Here is an 8,953-nt window from a genome sequence, read left to right as displayed (position 1 = left end):
TGTTTCAGATTTCACAAAACCTCTTAAATTGTCATGATGTCAGTTTTCCCTGTCCTCCCGTGCTCTCTCCCCCTCCCCTACCTGTGTGTCTGGAGCTGGGTGGAGTGCCTGACTCCTCCCGTGCACACCTGGGGTGCATCAGCCTAATCACCACCACCTGCTGCTGAGTACAAGAAGGCTTGGCAGTCTACACTCGGTGCCAGACCGTCCGCGTGTAAAACGTGAATGTTTCTTGCTAAGCTTTGTTATATGGTACTTTCCTGCAAATGCTCATTTGGATTTATGCACCCTCCAGATTCCTGCCTCTACTCGCCCAGCTCCTGCCGCCACGTTCCAGTCCCGGTATCGCTTCCAGCTCGTCTTGTCTCCTGCTCGTCTCGTCTCCTGCTCGTCTCGTCTCCAGCTCGTCTCGTCTCCTGCTCGTCTCGTCTCCTGCTCGTCTCGTCCCCTGCTCGTCTCGTCTCCTGTCCGGTCCTGGTCTCTGGTTTGTCACCCGCTCCCCGCTCTGGTCTTCGTCTGCTCCGCCCGCCCTGATACCGCACCTGCTTCTATCCCCGTCCTGGTCCTGTCCTGCCCGCCTCTACCTGCACCGCACCCGCCTGACCCGTCTCCCGCTCCCCGGTTCCTGTACCTGCTCTTGTGACCTGTTTAAAGACTGCATTTTCACCGCTGTAAATAAACACTGTTAAAACTGCTCTGGTCTGCATCCTTTGGTCCTATCCGCACCGTTACGACAGAACGGTCTGGCCACTATGGACCAAGCAGGCTCAGATCCGGACCAGATGCGCCGCCTCACGCACTCTCACCCCGAGGCGGTGCTGGGTCAGCACGAACAATCCATTCGAACTCTATTGGAGCTAAATCAGACATTGTCCCAGCAGGTGGCACAGCTTAACCACCAGGTGGCCGCGCTCCTCGTCACCCCGCCTGCTGCAGCTGGAGCGCCACCATGCCTCCCGGAGCCGAGAGGCACGGATCCGGAGCCGTATGCTGGACAACCTCACCTCTGTCGCGGATTCCTGTTCCAGTGCGAGTTCATGTTCCAGCAATGCCCTTCTCGTTTCAGCTCGGGGGCCACCAAGATCCGATATATATGTGGATTACTCCGGGGCAGAGCTCTCCAGTGGGCAGAGGCGCGCCTAATGAAGACGTCTGTGGATAGCCTGGATTTTAATGAATTTGTGTCCACGTTTAAGCTGGTGTTTGACCACCCGCACTACCAGGACAATGCTGCCTCCCGGTTATTGACTCTCAGCCAGGGCTCCAGGACGGTAGCGGATTATTCCATTGAATTCTGGACACATGCGGCGGAGCTGGACTGGACGGACAGCGCGCTGCGGGCTGTGTTTGTGCGGGGCCTGAACGAGACTTTGAAAGATGAATTGGTTTCCCGGGACGAACCCCCCGACCTGCGGACCCTCATCTCCCTCACTCACCGTATAGACAACCGCCTACGGGCTCGTCGCCGAGAGAGACGCCGGTCACCGGCCCCGCCGGAGCCACGCGCTGCCCCGCCCCCGCCGGATGAGCCCATGCAACTCAACAGGACCCTTGTGTCGGCCGAGGAGCGTCAACGGAGGCGTCGTCTGGCCGGGGCTTGCCTCTACTGCGGTGAGCGCGGACATTATGTGGTCACTTGCCCAGTTCGGCCAAAAGGGGGGGCCCACCAGTAGCGCTGGGAGTACTGGTGGGCGAGCAACACATCCTGGACTCTTCTAATAGACTGCGGCTCAGCGCCACCCTGTGCGTTCGCACAGAGACCTTATGCGTTTCCGCCCTTATCGACTCCGGGGCTGAGAGGGACTTTATTGATGCCCAAGTCGCGGAGCAGCTCGGGGTCTACCTGGAGCCCCTCGAACGCCCCTTAAATGCCCAGGGGCTCAATGGACGTTTTCTGGGGCACATCACTCACATCACAGAACCTGTCACCGTGATTCTGTCCGGCAACCACCAAGAGAACCGTCAGTTTCATGTCCTGTCCTCCTCCGCTTCTCCTCTGGTCCTTGGTTACCCCTGGCTACGCGCCCACAACCCTGTTTTCGATTGGGCCAGGGGCGGAGTTTCGGGCTGGAGTCCCGATTGCCACGCCAAGTGCCTTCGGTCCGCCCTCCCTCCGGCCGGGAGGTCCGTTCCTGTCGCTGATCCGTCCCCAGACACCCCCAATCTGTCCTCGGTGCCTGCTGAATATCACGACCTGGGGGAGGTTTTTAGCAAGAGCAAGGCCCTCTCTTTACCGCCCCACCGCCCATATGACTGCGCCATTGACCTCCTGCCGGGTGCCCCACTACCATCTAGCAGGCTATATAACCTGTCTAAACCTGAACGCGAGTCAATGGAGGACTATATCCGTGGGTCCCTGGCTGCCGGAATCATCCGCCCGTCCACTTCACCCGTGGGAGCGGGGTTCTTCTTTGTGGCTAAGAAGGACAAATCCCTGCGGCCTTGCATTGATTACCGGGGTCTGAACAATATAACTGTAAAGAATAAATACCCGCTTCCCTTACTGGACTCGGCATTTACGCCCCTCCACGGTGCGACCATCTTCTCCAAGTTGGATTTGCGGAATGCGTACCACCTGGTGCGCATCAGGGAGGGAGACGAATGGAAGACGGCCTTCAAGACACCCCTGGGACATTTCGAATACTTGGTTATGCCCTTCGGTCTCACCAACGCCCCTGCCGTATTCCAAGCCCTCATCAATGATGTGCTCCGTGATTTCCTTAACCGATTCGTCTTTGTTTACTTGGATGACATCTTGATTTTCTCGCGGTCCCCCCAGGAGCATCACCAGCACGTTCGCCAGGTTCTCCAGCGCCTCCTCGAGAATAAACTGTTCGTGAAAGCTGAGAAATGCGAGTTTCACGCAGAGGAGGTCAGCTTTTTGGGCTTCATTGTGGGGCGGGGCCAAGTAAGAGCTGATCCTGAAAAGATCCAGGCTGTCACTGAGTGGCCCGTTCCTACCAGCCGGAGACAGCTCCAGAGATTTATCGGCTTTGCCAATTTTTATAGACGTTTCATCCGGGATTTTAGTAGGGTTATCTCGCCCTTAACTAAACTCACCTCTCCTGCTTTGCAGTTTGCCTGGTCTCCTGAGGCGCAGACAGCCTTCGAGAAGCTTAAGAGACTATTTACCTCCGCTCCCATCCTGCACCAGCCCGACCCTTCACGGCAATTCATCGTGGAGGTCGACGCCTCCGACTCGGGAGTGGGGGCCGTGCTTTCGCAGAGGTTCGACCCCCACAACCGCCTCTGTCCCTGCGCCTTCTTTTCCCGGCGATTGTCCTCGGCCGAGGTCAATTATGACGTGGGGGATCGGGAGCTCCTTGCCGTAAAGCTGGCCTTGGAGGAGTGGCGCCACTGGCTCGAAGGGGCGGAGCAACCATTCATCGTCTGGACCGACCATAAAAACTTGGAGTACATCCAGTCCGCCAGGCGCCTCAATCCCCGTCAAGCTCGTTGGTCCCTCTTCTTCAGCCGCTTCAACTTTCTCCTCACCTACCGCCCCGGATCTCGGAACGTCAAACCAGATGCCCTCTCCCGCCAGTTCGCCCTGGAGGATAGCCCGGTCACCGCAGAAACAATTATCCCCTCCTCGTGTGTGGTGGCCGCGGTCCATTGGGATATCGAGGACACCGTCCGAGAGGCCCAGACCAACGACCCCGACCCAGGTAACGGCCCTCCAGATAAACTGTTTGTTCCCGATTCTGTCCGGTCTCAGGTGCTCCAGTGGGTCCATGCCTCCCGTTTCGCCTGCCATCCTGGTGCCGGTCGCTCTCTCTCCCTCCTCAGGAGACGCTTCTGGTGGCCCACGATGGACACAGACACCCGGGCTTATGTCGCCGCCTGCCAGGTATGTGCTCGGGCCAAGGCCTCCCACTCACCCCCTTCTGGTCTCTTGCATCCTCTCCCAGTTCCTCGTCGCCCTTGGTCCCACATCGCCTTGGACTTCGTGACGGGCCTTCCCCCTTCCCAGGGGAACACGGTGGTTCTCACCATTGTGGACCGCTTCTCCAAGGCCGCCCATTTCGTTGCCCTGCCTAAGCTCCCCACAGCCAAAGAAACTGCCGACCAGCTGACCAGTCATGTCTTCCGACTCCACGGCATCCCGGTGGACATCGTGTCCGACAGAGGGACCCAATTCACCTCTCAGGTATGGCGGTCTTTCTGCAACAGTTTGGGGGCCACGGTTAGCCTCACGTCCGGGTTCCATCCACAATCTAATGGGCAGACGGAGCGGGCCAACCAAGACCTGGAGTCGGCCCTACGGTGCACAGCCTCCGCCAACCCCGCGACCTGGAGTACTCACCTGCCCTGGATAGAGTACGCTCACAACTCCCTCGTGAGTTCCGCCACTGGTATGTCTCCCTTCGAGGCATCGCTGGGATATCAACCCCCTCTCTTTCCCACGGAGGAGAGGGACCTCGCCGTCCCGTCTGTTCAGCGCCATCTCCAGCGCTGTCGCCGGATCTGGAAGAAGGCCAGGGCGGCCCTTCTTCGGGCTGGAGCGCGCACTAAGGCGACGGCCGATCGCCACCGTGTCCCGGCGCCCGTATACCAACCTGGCCAGATGGTTTGGCTCTCCGCCAAGACGGTCCCGCTGAAGACGGACTCCCGTAAGCTGTCCCCCCGATTCCTGGGACCGTTTAAGATCATGAGGATCATAAATCCATCGGCGGTGCGCCTCCAGTTACCCCCGTCTCTCCGGATTCATCCAACCTTTCACGTCTCCCAGGTTAAACCAGTCCGGACCAGCGACCTGTGCCCTCCGGCCGATCCCCCACCGCCCGCCCGAGTCATTGACGGCCACCCGGCGTTCACCGTCCGCCGCCTGATTGACGTTCGTCGCCGTGGTAGGGGCCTCCAGTACCTCGTCGATTGGGAGGGTTACGGTCCGGAGGAGCGATCCTGGGTGCCCAGGGCACGCATTCTGGACCCCGACATGGTGAGAGACTTCCACCGCGCTCATCCTGACAAGCCTGGGGGTCCACCAGGAGGTGGACCTTAGGGGGGGGGTACTGTCATGATGTCAGTTTTCCCTGTCCTCCCGTGCTCTCTCCCCCTCCCCTACCTGTGTGTCTGGAGCTGGGTGGAGTGCCTGACTCCTCCCGTGCACACCTGGGGTGCATCAGCCTAATCACCACCACCTGCTGCTGAGTACAAGAAGGCTTGGCAGTCTACACTCGGTGCCAGACCGTCCGCGTGTAAAACGTGAATGTTTCTTGCTAAGCTTTGTTATATGGTACTTTCCTGCAAATGCTCATTTGGATTTATGCACCCTCCAGATTCCTGCCTCTACTCGCCCAGCTCCTGCCGCCACGTTCCAGTCCCGGTATCGCTTCCAGCTCGTCTTGTCTCCTGCTCGTCTCGTCTCCTGCTCGTCTCGTCTCCAGCTCGTCTCGTCTCCTGCTCGTCTCGTCTCCTGCTCGTCTCGTCCCCTGCTCGTCTCGTCTCCTGTCCGGTCCTGGTCTCTGGTTTGTCACCCGCTCCCCGCTCTGGTCTTCGTCTGCTCCGCCCGCCCTGGTACCGCACCTGCTTCTATCCCCGTCCTGGTCCTGTCCTGCCCGCCTCTACCTGCACCGCACCCGCCTGACCCGTCTCCCGCTCCCCGGTTCCTGTACCTGCTCTTGTGACCTGTTTAAAGACTGCATTTTCACCGCTGTAAATAAACACTGTTAAAACTGCTCTGGTCTGCATCCTTTGGTCCTATCCGCACCGTTACGACATAAATGAAATATTTGTATGTATAGATACCCTTAAAGTGTGTAAATATCTTTTTTCTACTGGGTGGAATGGGAACTTTCCAGGTTAAGTTCAGTATAATGAGCCAAACAGGGGCGGCGCCAGATATTTTTGGTTGGGGGAGTTAAGGGGGGGGCTAACGACTTCAATATGGGGGCTCACTTAATATATTAATATGGAGCCATTTAACCTTTGTCGTATTAGTTAGTTGTAGTTAGTATTTATAAAAGTGAATATGTATTTATTTTTTTATTTACTTATTTATTTATTCATTCATTCATTTATTTATTATTTATTTATTTACTTTTTTACTTATTTATTTATGTATTCATTCATTTATTTATTTACTTATTTATTTATTTACTTATTTATTTATCTATTTATTTACTTACTTATTTATTTATTTACTTATTTATCTATTTATTTATTTATTTATTTATTTATTTATTTACTTATTTATTTATTTATTTATTTATTTATTTACTTATTTATTTATTCATTCATTTACTTATTTATTTATTTATATCAGAGTCTCATTTTAAACATTTTTAGTCATTTTTAGTAATTTTGGTGCATAATGTTTGGACAGTAAGACAATTGTCATCTTTTTAAGTCCAGTTTTAGTTTATTTTCAGGGCCGGCTGTAGTTTTCAGGGGCCCCGAAGCTGAATTTATCTCTGGGGCCCCGGGCTGCGGATGTTCGTATACCTGCTCCAGCGTCGATGAGCTTCATTTGACTGAAACTGAACGCTGTGGGTGACGTCGCACTCACTCACTCCACTTATTCAGCCCTTTTTGTGCCTTGTCCATCCCCCGGTCCATTGCGTGACCCTTGACCCCGTCACCTCTGCGTCTCCCTGGGCCCTTTGGCTGTAGCCGGGTGCAGCAGGTGTGCGTCTGGGGGGAGCCTGTCACTCATGTGTGTGGTGTTGTGGTGTGAGCGGGGTGTGAAGGCGACTGTCACACTGTCTCAGGCTCATATGGCGCCTGTCAGACACGAAGTAACGCAACTGACACACTACTGTCCAAAAACACACACACACACGGCACGAGTCCACACACTACTGTCCAAAAACACACACACAGGGCATAACTTCACACACTACTGTCCAAAAACACACACACAGGGCACGAGTCCACACACTACTGTCCAAAAACACACACACACACGGCACGAGTCCACACACTACTGTCCAAAAACACACACACACACGGCACGAGTCCACACACTACTGTCCAAAAACACACACACACGGCACGAGTCCACACACTACTGTCCAAAAACACACACACACACCACGAGTCCACACACTACTGTCCAAAAACACACACACTACTGTCCAAAAACACACACACTACTGTCCAAAAACACACACACACGTTCTGTTTCAGTGAATGATGTTTTTTATGAATGAAACACACACTACTGGACATTTTATTGTATTTTACTGTTAATTATCACGTTTTATAATGTAATTGTACTGAAATGTGTGTTTTTAATGTGTCTTCACCTGCTAAATCTGGTACAAATCATCTTTTTTTTGGTAAAATTGACACATTTGTACATGCGCCCTGACAAATAAAGAAAGAAAAAAAAGGAAAAATGTCATCTGTGCATGATCAGGACACGTCTTTATGAATGAATGAAGCTTAATGTCTTATGTAAAACACACAAAGGTCACTGGAAAACCCATGTGTTTACTCCAAAAGTACCAAATATATGTGTTAAACTTGGAGAAGCGTTTACAGCATTGGTGACGTTTCTCTTGGGCTGTAAAAATATCCTTAATCAAATCAAAATCACAGTTTGAACAGATGCAAAGAGCAAATCGCAAAGGCTGGAATTTTTGAAGTAACGTCGTTAAAAAATCCCTGGTGTTTTTCTGCAGGAAGCTGCTCGTCTTGTACTTTAGATCTGTACAAATGTGTGTGATTCTTGTTTTAGTTTCAAAGTTTATGTTTCAGTTTGGTCAGTTTTTCTGGGTCACGTTCAAACTGTGAACTTAATGGTTGTTTTTTTTTTACTATTAAAATCTGGCTGGATGATGCAATCCCTAAATTGCAGGACTGTTTGAGGAGACAAACTGGGACATATTTGAACATCAGGAGCTGGAGACATTCACGGGTTTGGTACTGGACTATATCAGTTTTTGTATTGATATTGTGACTGTGGAAAAGAACATTTTGGTTTAACCAAACAAGAAACAATGAAGGACTGGCAGGTCCACTCTCCTCAGAGCCCACGATTCTGCCTTCAGATCAGACAGAGGCCTGTACAGGGTCAGATCAGGGGACAGAGGCCCGTACAGGGTCAGATCAGGGGACAGAGGCCTGTACAGGGTCAGATCAGGGGACAGAGGCCCGTACAGGGTCAGATCAGGGGACAGAGGCCCGTACAGGGTCAGATCAGGGGACAGAGGCCCGTACAGGGTCAGATCAGGGGACAGAGGCCCGTACAGGGTCAGATCAGGGGACAGAGGCCCGTACAGGGTCAGATCAGGGGACAGAGGCCCGTACAGGGTCAGATCAGGGGACAGAGGCCTGTACAGAGCTGCCCCTGCTCAACTGAAAAGAGGCATTAAAAAAGTAACGTTTTTCCCCGAGTGCCATAATCCTTTTGAATTCACGTATGCACTGACCTCTGACTGAGTGCAATATTTAATACAGTGCAATATTTTTATTGAGTGCAATATTCAATATTTAATACAGTACAGTGCAATAAGTTTGATTGAGTGCAATATTTAATACAGTGCAATATGTCTGAGTGCAATATTTAATACAGGTCAATATTTAACGTAGTGCAATAGCTAATACAGTGCAATACTTGATCAGGTGCAGTATGTGACTCTGCAGTATTTACTTGTAAATTTTGTTTGACAGGGAGCTGTAGTCTGGGGTATTTTAATGTTTTAATGTTTTAATGTCTGGCACTAGTTATTTTAGTGATACTGTGTTGTGAGTGTCCCATGTGTGTGTTGGAGGGTTGTTTTTTATCTCACTGTGCATGTGTGTGGTGTTGTACATGTGTATAGTGACAATAAATGCATTCTATTCTATTCTATTCTATTCTATTCTATTCTATTCTATTTACAGCTTGAATTCTACCCCACCCCAAACATTATTTTTTCTCAAATCGTTGACCGTGTTTATCTCTGTTCTAGTTGTTCTAGTTGGAAAAAGAAAGTACATCGACAACCCAAACAAGTGCTCGAAT

This window comes from Periophthalmus magnuspinnatus, chromosome 15 (assembly GCF_009829125.3).
Source record: "Periophthalmus magnuspinnatus isolate fPerMag1 chromosome 15, fPerMag1.2.pri, whole genome shotgun sequence".
Classification (NCBI taxonomy): Eukaryota; Metazoa; Chordata; class Actinopteri; order Gobiiformes; family Gobiidae; genus Periophthalmus; species Periophthalmus magnuspinnatus.
Note: the sequence above shows the minus strand (reverse complement) of the source record.